The 11711-nt window shown below is 46.7% G+C and overlaps 1 protein-coding gene across 6 annotated transcripts in view; it reads left to right on the plus strand.

Moving 5' to 3' along the window:
- The window catches only part of CRACR2A (calcium release activated channel regulator 2A), a 212075-nt gene that overhangs the window by 45658 nt on the left and 154706 nt on the right, over window positions 1-11711 (plus strand). The window lies entirely within an intron of this gene.

Consider the following 11711-nt stretch of genomic DNA (forward strand, 5'->3'; position numbering starts at 1 on the left):
CAATTCATGGGAAAATGCCTGCCTTTGGCAAACTGTGTGTTGCTTTCCAATGACACTGTTAACTTCCTCTCACCCTTGTCTGCCCTAGCACGTACGTCTCCATCTCTCATCTTTCTGAGACACAAATCCCAACCCCCCCTCCCTTCTCCCTTCTGCTTCCATTGGAGGACTTCTGACCCAAGTGGGTGTTTTGTATTCATTGCACCAGCCTGCCTGAGTGTTCTAGGGGGTGACACCGGAAGGGAAAGCTGGTACTTTTTTCTTTTTTTTTTTTTTTTTGCTTATGTGTTCGCCTTCTCAAGCTCTTCTGACAGTCTCCCTGAGTAAAGTAACACGGGATGTTACTTGAGAACCTTTGTCTATACAGCGGAGTCAGCGTGATCAGACAGATCCTAAAACAGCGTGGTGCATGCCCACTGTTTGCCTATCACTACACCAGCAGTGGGGTCCAGCCCACCCCGTATTTGAAGCCCCACGCAGAACCAGCCATCCGAAAGGACCGCACTTTGTGCAACAAGCCATCCTTTCCTAGGCTTCAGAGGAGACTGCTGCCTGAGCCAGCTACGCCCTTGGCGTTTCTCCAGTAGGCTGAATCTTTCCCTCCTGAGCCGTATGTAGCTCTGGCCAGAGAGGGCACCAAAAGACAGAGTTCATTTTCTGTTCTTAGCTTCCTGGAGACCACCAGCCTTCATATTTATAGATTTAACTTTTTTATTCTCAATACATGTTATATGTTTTAGCAAAATGATAGGATTTTTATCCCTAGTATACCTTGTCTTCCTTCTTTTTTTTATTTGAATGAGTTACAGCGAGAGACAAGAGACAGAGAACAGAGAGATCTTCCATCTACTGATTCGTTTCCCTGGACTGGGCCAGGCCAAGTCAGGAGCCAGGGTCTCCCATGTGGGTGCAGGGGCCCAAGCACTCACCAGGTGCATTAGCAGGGAGCTAGATCAGAAATGGAGCAGCTGGGACTCTAACCGGCACCCTGATGGGATGCTGGCACTGCAGATGGTGGCTTAACCTGCTATGCCACAGCGCTGGCCTCGTTTTTCCTCTTTTCTTTTCTTTTCAAATTTATTTGACAGATAAAGTTAGACAGTGAGAGAGAGAGAGACAGAGAGAAAGGTCTTCCTTCCGTTGGTTCACCCCCCAAATGGCTGCTACGGCCGGCGTGCTGCGCCGATCTGAAGCCAGGAGCCAGGTGCTTCCTCCTGGTCTCCCATGCAGGTGCAGGGGCCCAAGCACCTGGACCATCTTCCACAGCCTTTCCGGGCCACAGCAGAGAGCTGGACTGGAAGAGGAGTAACCAGGACTAGAACCCAGTGCCCATATAGGATGCCGATGCCACAGGCGCAGCATTAACCAAGTGAGCCATGGCGCCGGCCCCTTTCTTTTCTTTTTTTAAACAACTGGTAGTCAAGTCACCCAAAACAGTTGATTGGCTCAGGCATCTGCAATGGTGACTTCATCTGCTACTCCCAGCTCAATGCTGATGGAAATAAAAATATGTTTAGCAATCTCAGAAGGACTGTGTAAGTCAAAGAGCCACTTGTGGGTTCTCATCTGGAACCGATCCCGCCTCTTAGAACCTTCACCACACAGGTTTTTCTTGTAGTGAATCACAGTGTCTTGGTAGGCATCTGAACTGGTCCTTTCACTTTCAGATTCAAGTCAGCACACACCTTCTCCATGGACTTGACATTGTGGCTGGTCAGGGTGCCCCTAACTCGGTGAATGGCCAGCTCTGGTTCCATGGGCGTCTTTAGCGCTAGGTCTGGAGCATGTTTTTGCCTGATCCCGCTCCTGACTCACTGCTGTTCACTCTCATCTTTCCTATTTTTAACAAACCTCTTCCACCAGGCGCATGCCATTCCTTCTACCTTTATTCTCCACATTCCTGTGACTGTGCAAATCAGAATTATATCCTTCCTTGGAGTAGGTGTTTGGCCTGGTGGTTAAGGTGCCCGTATCCTACATCAGAGTGCCTGGCTTTGTGCTTGGCTCTCATTCCTGACTCCAGCTTCCCACCAGTGCAGACCCTGGGAGGCAACAGTAATGGCTCAAGTTGTTGGGTTCTTACCATCCATATAGGATATCTTGGGTTGAATTTATAGCTCCCCACATTGGCTCAGCCCAGTCCTGGCCACTGTGGGCAACTGGGAAGTGAGCCAGCAGATGGAAGATCTGTCTGTCTCTCTGCCTCTTAACCACACACACACACACACACACACACAGCCATCCTTAAGGCCCAATTTTAGTAATACTTTCTCCATGAAAACTTCTCTTGTAATTTTAGCTAAAAGGCATCTCCTCTTCCTCACAACTCTGGTAGCTAAACGTGCCTCTCTCTTCTCACTGTTACCTAATAGTTTAGTTATTTGTATACACACGTTTTGTCTGCTTCCTGCTTTGATTAGATTGCAAGCTCCCTAAGGCCAGAGTTATTCTTTTGTACCCCTGTATCTCCCACAGCCTCTAAGACAGCCTTTTGCGTTTGATAGGAGCTCAGTACACATCTGTTGTGAGCTGATTGAGAATCAAGAACTGAGTGGTTGAAGAATTCTGAAGCTCTGAAGAACTCAGCCGGTGAATGGTTCAGACTAACAGAGAAAAGCCAGAGCAGGAAGTGTGCTGGTTTGATCTCTGTTTGGAGGCAGCCAGCTGCAGCCCTGAAAAAACTGCTTTTCTTAAAACACACACACACACACACACACAGAGCAAAGTTGGCAGAGGGCGTGATATCACTCTTCCACTGCTTCATGGATGTGTCACTCTATGAAAATGTGGTAGCTCAGGGACCAAATTATTACAGCTTCACCTTCCATCTGCCACACAGGTTTTTTTGGATCTTCCAACACACACCCCTCCATGCTTAAGCGACAGACATCTAATATGTTTCAGAAGCTTGGGAACTATTCTTTTTCTTTAAAAAATGATTTATTTATTTTTATTTGAAAGGGAGAGGAACAGGTCAGAGGGAGAGAGAGAGAGAGAGAGAGAGAGTCTTCTAGCCTCTGGTTCACTCCCCAGATGGCCTGAACCAACAGAGCTGTGCTGATCTGAAGCCAGAAGCCAGGAGCTTCCTCTGGTTCTCCCACACGAGTGCAGGGGTCCAAGGACTTGGACCATCTCCCACAGCTTTCCCAGGCCATAGCAGAGAGCTGGATTGGAAGTGGAGCAGCCAGCGCCCATATGGGGTGCAGACAATGGCTTTACCTGCTACGCCACACCACTGGCCTCTCAATGTTTTCTTTGATGATATGTTTATTCAAGTCTTCTATCCATTTTTTAATCAGGTTTTCTTATTAATGAATTGTAAAAGTTCTTTTAAAAATGATTTATTTATTTAAAAGGCAAAATTATAGAGAGAGAGAGGGAGAGAGAGAAAGAGAGAGAGAGTAAGACCTTCCATCTACTGCAATGGCTAGAGCTGTACCAATCCAAAGCCAGGAGGGGATCTCCCATGTGGGTGTAGGGGCCCAAGCACTTAGGCCATCTTCCACTGCTTTTGCAGGCCATTAGCAGGGAACTGGATTGGAAGTAGAGCAACCAGGGCTTCAACTGGCACCCATATGGGATGCCAGCACCACAGGTGACAACTTTACCTGCTATACCACAGTGCTGGCCCCATAAAAGTTCTTTTTGGGGTCAAGTATTGTGGTGCAGTGGGTTAAGCCAGCTCTTGGGACAGCTGCATCATCTCAGAGTGCTGGTTTGAGTCCTGGCATCTCTACTGCTATCCCGCTTCCTGCTAATGTGCACCCTGGGAAGCAGCAGATGAGGGCTCAAGTGCTTGGGCTCCTGCTACCCACTTAGAAGTCCCGGATGGAGTTCCTGGCTCCTGGCTTTGCAGGCATTTGTGGAGTAAACTAGGATATGAAAGATATTCTCTCTCTCTCTCTCTCTCTCTCTCTCTCTCTCCCTTTCCAAATAAATGAGTAAATAAGTAAATGAATAAATCTTTTTTAAAAAGTTCTTTTAATATTCTGGATACAAATCCTTTATCAGATACATGTTTTGCACATATTTTATCCCAGTCTATTGATGGTATTTTTATTTTATTGGGGTCATTTTTTGAAACACAAAGTTTATAAACTTAATAAGGCACAAATGATCCTTTTTTATGGCTTGTGTTTTGGAGCCATAAAGATTTACACAAGATTTCTCAAAGCATTTTGTCCTGTTTGTTTATAGGAGTTGTGTAGTTTCAGCTCTTAAATGTAAAACTATGACCCATTCTGAGTGAGTTTTATCCATAATGTGAGAGAAGAATCCAAGTCCATTTTATTGTGTATGCATATGCCCTGTTCTCATCCTGTTGTTAATAAGTTTATCCTTTCCACAGTAAATTTTCTTCTGTTGAAAATTAATTTACAATGAATAAAGGTTTTATTTCTAGACTCTCAGTTCTGGATGATCGTTTATATACTGATAGTTACACCAATAGCACATTGCCCTGACTACTGAAGCTTTATAATTAAAGCTTTGAAATCAGTCAGTGCACATTCTTTTATTTCTTCTTTCTACTTCTTTAAAATTTCCAAATAATTTCTTTTATTTTTTAAATATTTATTTTATTTATTTGAAAGGCAGAGTGAGAGAGAGAGAGAGAGAATCTTCTGTCTACTGGCTCACTCCCCAAATGGCTGCAATGGCTGGGGCTGGGCCAGGCCAAAGCAAAGGAACCAGGAGAGACAGACAGACAGAGGGATTCTCCACTTGCTTGTTCATTCCTCAAATGACCGCTCACTGGGTCAGGTTGAAGCCCAGCACTCCATCCAGGTCTCCCACATGGGTAGCAGGGACCCAGGGACTTGGGTCATCTGCTGCTGCCTTCCCAGGCACATTAGCAGGTAGCTGGATCAGAAGCAGAACAGCCAGGAATCAAACTGGCACCCACAGGGGATGCCAGTGTTGCAGGTGGCCATTATACCTGTTATTCCATAGCACCAGTCCTTTCTTCCATATAAATTTTAAGATCAGCTTGTCGATTTCTACCAAAAAGGTGTGTTGAATTTTAACATATGGCTCCTGTAGATCAATTTAGGGAGAATTGACATCTTAAAATTTTGAGACTTCCAGTCAATGAATATTTCATGTTAATTTAGTAGGATCTTCCTTTGGATTTGATTTGCTTTTCTTTTCTAATTTCCTAAGGTAGACAGGGTTAACACTTTGATTTTTTTCTAATACATTCACTCAATGCTGTAAGTTTCACTCAAATTACTGCTGTCATTGCATCCTACAAATTTTAAGAATTTGTACTTAATTAGTTCAAAATAATTTAAAATTTCTCTTGAACTTCTTTCATCTCTGTGTTATTTAGAACCATATGGTTTAATCTATAAGTATCTGGGGATTTTCCAGTTATCTTTCTGTTATTGATTCCTAGTTTAAATCCATTGTGCTAAGAATATACTTGAATTACTTCTGTTCATTTAAATTTATCAAAGTTTGTTTAATGGCCCAGAATGTGGTCTATCTGGGTGGATGTTTCATGTGAACTTGAGAATAATGTGTGTTTTACCTTGGTTGGATGAGGTAGTCTATAAATGTCAATTAATCCAGTTATTAATGGACTCAATTCAACCACAGCCTTATTGATTTTCTGCCTGCTGAATCTCTCTATCACTGAAAGAGCTGATGTTTCAGCTAGAATAGTGCATTTGTCTGTTTCTTTGTGCAATTCTCTCACTTTTTGCCACGCATGTTTTGCCACTCTGTTAGCTGCATGCGTCTAGAGATTCGTAGTCTTACTTGGGAAATGTCCCAGTTATCACTGGGGATTCCTATGTGTTCCTTTCTTTATCCCCATTACATTTTCTTGTTCTGAAGTCTGCTTAGTTGGAAATCAGTATCATTACCACAGCTTTCTTTTTTTTTTTTTTTTTTTTTTTTTTTTTTTGACAGGCAGAGTGGACAGTGAGAGAGACAGAGAGAAAGGTCTTCCTTTTGCCGTTGGTTCACCTCCAATGGCCGCCGCGGCCGGCGCGCTGCGGCCGGCGCACCGCGCTGATCCGATGGCAGGAGCCAGGAGCCAGGTGCTTTTCCTGGTCTCCCATGGGGTGCAGGGCCCAAGCACTTGGGCCATCCTCCACTGCACTCCCTGGCCACAGCAGAGGGCTGGTCTGGAAGAGGGGCAACCGGGACAGAATCCGGCGCCCCGACCGGGACTAGAACCCGGTGTGCCGGCGCCGCTAGGCGGAGGATTAGCCTAGTGAGCCACGGCGCCGGCCCACCACAGCTTTCTTTTGATTAGTGCTACCAAGGTATTTCTCTCTCTGCACCCCTTTAATTTAATCTGTATGTGTCTTTATATTTCAAGTTGGTTTCCTACAGGCAGCATATAGTTGGGATTTTAAACAATCTGTTACGACAGTCTCTGTTTTATGGTTTGTGTACTTAGATAATTCACATTTAAAGTTATTTCTGATATAGTTAGATTAATATCTATCATATTTATAATAGCCTCTTATTTGTTGTGCTTATTATTTTCTCCTTTTTAAAGTTTCCCTTCTTTTTCCACCTTGTCCAGTTTCTAATGAGCATTTTATATGATTCAATTTTCTCTCCTCTTTTGCATAGCAACTAAGATTTTAAAATCCCTTCAGTGGTTATTCTAGAGTTTATAATATGTGTTTACAACTAATTTAAATCCACTTTCAAATACGTCTGTATTGGTATATTCTCAGTTCTTCCTTCTCATTCCTTATTATATGATTGTCATTCACTTACCTAAATTTCATAATCACTTAATGCACTGTTACTATTATTTGTCTTAACAAATACTTATATATGAGGTCAACCACGAGTAAGAAATAAATAAAAGAGTACTAATTTTTACTTCAATTATTCCTTCTCTAATCTCCCTTTTATAGATCCGAATTCCTAACCTATGTCGTTTTCCTTCTCTCTGAAGAGTTTCTTTCAGCATTGCTTGCAGGGCAGGTGATTAATCACCCTCCGTTTTTACTGTTGGTTGATTACTTCTTGGTGTTACTTTCTTTCAGTCTAAAGAACTTCCTTCAGTATTTCTTGTGAGATGCATCAGCTCATAAATCATGTTCTCAGTCTGGTTATCTATTTCGCTTCCATTTCTGAAGGATAGTTTTTCTGGGTATAAATTCTTGGTTGACAGATGTTTTTCACCACTTTGAATATGTGTCATTTTACTGCCTTGTGGTATCCCTTGTTTCAGAATTAATATGTTATTTAATTTCTATCATTTTTATTGACTTCTAATTCCCTAAATGTTTCAACATAGTTTCTTTTAGTTCCTCAAACACAGTTTTTGTTTGTTTGTTTGTTTGTTTGTTTTACAGGCAGAGTGGACAGGGAGAGAGAGAGAGACAGAGAGAAAGGTCTTCCTTTTGCCCTTGGTTCACCCTCCAATGGCCGCTGCGGCCAGCGTGCTGTGGCTGGCGCACCGCGCTGATCCAATGGCAGGAGCCAGGTGCTTCTCCTGGTCTCCCATGGGGTGCAGGACCCAAGCACTTGGGCCATCCTCCACTGCACTCCCGGGCCACAGCAGAGAGCTGGCCTGGAAGAGGAGCAACCGGGACAGAATCCGGCGCCCCGACTGGGACTAGAACCCGGTGTGCCAGTGCCACAAGACGGAGGATTAGCCTAGTGAGCCGTGGCGCCGGCCTCCTGTTTTTCTTAAACCTGGTTTCCTCGAGCCACACTTACGCCTGCCTAGATTAGTGTTGGGCCTGAGACTGGTCCAAGGTTGTAACCAAATACTAGAGCCAGTAAGATCTACATGCCAGTCCTTGCATGTAGATCTGCACGAGAACTGGGGCTCTCCATCAGCCAGGGCTGTGTGGGTGGCTTGGGCAGCCCCAGGTCTGCAGCTCCTGAGTACATTTGGTTAACTATGTACAGAGTTTGTCAATCTCCCTGTGGCTGCCTCACTCCCTGTTAAATCCCACCTCGTCGGAGTCCATTGATTGCTCTGTAATTTTAGCTGCTGGCCCTCTCTGCCCCTGAGATCACCACTTAAACCACTACTGGTCCAGATGAAGCAAGCGCACTCTGGCAGTGACAACACACGCTGGTGTGCACAGCCTGGCCTGCCCCGTTTCAACTGTCAAACAACAGAGCTGAGCGTAGAGGCGGGGAGCAGCTCCAGGCAAGAGCACCTCTGGTTCCTGCCCTCCTCCCTCTCAGTTCCGAAGCTTTCATGAACAAGCCCTTCTCAGTGTGTGGCATGCCTTCTGTCAGTTTCCAGGGAGATGAAATGGTTGTGTTTGACAGTTTAGAACAAGCATTGTGGTTGCTTTTTGAGGAAACGCTTTAACCACCTCTTCATACTCTCATGCCAGAAGTTCTTCTCTGAGCATCTTGACGTTGTCTTTCCCAAGCCTGGAGAGAGCATGCGCAGGAGAGGGTGAGCGCTCTGTGCAGAAGGCGGCCTGGGCCGGACCCTGTGAGAGCAATGGGAATGGGACAGGGTGATCTCTGCGTTTCCTTTCACCTGGAAAATGTTCAGTTTCTAACAGAGTTCAGAATCCAGCTAATAATTTCGCACAATTGGATCTAGAAAAATTCAATGATCTCAGAAGCTGGCTGGGATTGTGGTAGAGTGAGTTAAGCCATTGCCTGCAAGACCGGCATCCCATATGGGCAGCAGTTCGAGTCCTGGCTGTGATACCTCTGATCCAGCTCCCTGATAATGTGCCTGGAAAAGTAGCAGAGGATGGCCCAAGTACTTGGGCCCCTGCCACCCATGTGGGACCTGGATGGAGTTCCAGGCTCCTGGCTTCAATATGCCCCAGTCCTGGTTGTTGTGGCCATTTGGGGAGTGAACCAGCAGATGGAAGATCAATCTCTCTCTCTCTCTTTCTCTCTCTGCCTTTCAAATACATAAACACTTTATTTATTTATTTATTTATTTGTTTATTTTTATTTTTTTGACAGATAGTTAGACAGTGAGAGAAAGAGACAGAGAGAAAGGTCTTCCTTCCATTGGTTCACCCCCTAAATGGCTGCTACTGCTGGTGCTGCGCTGATCCGAAGCCAGGAGTCAGTTGCTTCCTCCTGGTCTCCCATGTGGGTGCAGGGGCCCAAGCACTTGGACCATCCTCCACTGCCTTCCTGGGCCACAGCAGAGAGCTGGACTGGAAGAGGAGCAACCGGGACTAGAACCTGGCACCCATATGGGATGCCGGTACTGCAGGTGGAGGATTAACCAAGTGAGCCAAGGCTCTGGCCCCATAAACACTTTTTTTAAAAAGATTTATTTATTTATTTGAAAGGCAGAGTTACAGAAAGGCAGAGGCAGAGAGAGAGAGAGAGAGAGAGAGAGAGGTCTTCCATCTGCTCATTTACTCCCCATATGGCTACAGTGGCTAGAGCTGTGCCTATCTGAAGCCAGGAGCCAGGAGATTCTTCCAGGTCTCCCACATGGGTGCAGGGGTCCAAGGACTTGGGGCCATCTTCTACTTCTTTCCCAGGCCATAGCAGATAGATGGATCAGAAGTGGAGTAGCTAAGACTCAAACCGGCGCCCATATGGGATGCCGAAACTTGCAGGTGGTGGCTTTACCCACTATGCCAGAGTGCCAGCCCACCATAAATAAATACAATTTTTTGAACTGATGGTTAGTTTCTTTTTTAAAAGTTTTTTAAAAGATTTATTTTATTTATTTGAAAGGCAGAGTTATAGAGGGGGAGAGAGAGATCTTCCATTGCAAGTTTGTCTCCTAAATGCCTGCAACAGCCAGAGCTGGGACAGGCTGAAGCCAGGAGCCCAGAACTATATCTGGGCCTCGCATATGGGTGGCAGGGATACAAGTCCTTGAACTATCACCTCCCAGGGCGTACGTTAGCAGGAAGCTGGATCAGACTCGAGGCACTCTGATATGACAGTAGTTCAGCCACCGCACCGAATGTCCATGCAGAGTGGGAGGCGGACATCAGCCCGCAGTTACGATGCCTTCATGCTGCATCAGAATGCCTGGGTTTGATAACCTGGGTTCCAGCTCCTGACCCCTGTTTCTTGCTAATACAAGCCCTGGAAGGAAGCAGGGATGGCTCATAAAACTGGGCTCCTGTCACTCATGTGGGACACTATAGGAGCTTGAGTTCCCAGCTCCTGGCTTCAGCCTGGTCCATCCCGGTTTGTGGTCATTTGGGGAGCAAACTAGAGGTTAGGATATTCTCCCTCTCCCTCCCCCTCCCCCTCCCCTTCATCCCTCCCCCCTCCCCTTTCCCTCCCCTCCTCCTCTCACCTCTCCCTCTCCCCTTCCCCCTCCCCTCCCTCTCTACCTCCCCTACCCCTTTCCCTCCCCCTCTCCCCCTCTCCTCTCCCCTCCCTCTCTACCTCCCCTTCCCCTTTCCCTCACCCTCTCCCCCTCTCCTCTCCTCTCCCTCTCCGTTCTCCCCTCCCCTTCCCCCCTTCCCTCCCCCTCTCCTGCTCCTTCTCCCTCTCCCCTCTCCCTCCCCCTCCCCCTCTCTCCTCATCTCCCTCTCCCTCCCCCTCCCCCTCTCTTCATCTCCCTCTCCCCTCTCCCTCCCCCTCTCTCCTCATCTCCCTCTCCCCTCTCCCTCCCCCTCCCCCTCTCTTCATCTCCCTCTCCCCTCTCCCTCCCCCTCTCTCCTCATCTCCCTCTCCCCTCTCCCTCCCCCTCCCCCTCTCTTCATCTCCCTCTCCCCTCTCCCTCCCCCTCTCTCCTCATCTCCCTCTCTCCTCTAGCATTCTCCCTCCCCCTCTCCTGCTCCCTCTCCCTCCTCCCCTCCCCTTTCCCTCTCCTTCTGTCTCTGTCTCTCTTAAGTTCAAACAAGCAAACAAACTTGGTGATGTTCCCTGACAGCTTTCGATGGTGGAATTGGCCCCCACAGTACAACTGCCAGCAGCTTTCTTTTGTCCTTGCTGCTTTGAGGGGCTGCTTGGCTCCACCATCTCTGGGGCTGAGACTATTTGACTTCTGGCCCCTACTTATGTTCCTTATTTCCTTGTTTATTATATCAGTAGCCACGGCATTGTAAGTGACTCTCATACGGATGCATTTGTATGCTTGAGAAAGCACCAGCAGTAGGGAAAAAGATCTGTACTTTCCCTTCTAAACACTTTATGAACTGTAAAATAGCAGCTATAAAACATTAATTTCATGATTCCCAGAGAAGCTAACTCTACCCTTATTTTATTATACTTTCTGGCAACTCATTACTCACTGTATGGCCTTTAAACATTTTTAGGAGAAGTAATGATACAGCTCTTTGGTGGATACCCTTGATTCTCTGATGCCTTTTCTTTCCCTGATCCATAAAGGTAGGATTAAGAAATTTGTGACAGTAAAAACAATATGTCACACAAGGTGGCATCAGGTACTGTGTCTCCCAGAGGCCCTCTGGAGGGGGTGGGGGTAGAAGGAAATCCCACATCCAAGGCCTAGGGTGGTCCCTCACAAGCTTGGGTCCTACTGGCCACATCCCCCTGAACCATGGTTCCCCTGCCTATCCTATGTTGGGGGGGGGGGCAGAGGTTGGGTTCCTTGGCTTCTTTGAGCTCCGAGTCTCTGGTCGCATCCAAGTGGGGAAGGCACTCTTGCCTCTGGGCGCAGAGGACAAAGTCGTCGCTTGTGTCCTGCTCGTCATGCTTCCGTAGGACTGAGGTTTTCGAATTCCGTGAAGGAGGTACATGGCTTTCTCAAATCCCCTCCGGGAGGCCCTCCGTTCCAGCCCCACTTGTCAATAGCAGCTCGGAAC

This window comes from Oryctolagus cuniculus, chromosome 9, assembly GCF_964237555.1.
Source record: "Oryctolagus cuniculus chromosome 9, mOryCun1.1, whole genome shotgun sequence".
In the NCBI taxonomy this organism is placed as follows: Eukaryota; Metazoa; Chordata; class Mammalia; order Lagomorpha; family Leporidae; genus Oryctolagus; species Oryctolagus cuniculus.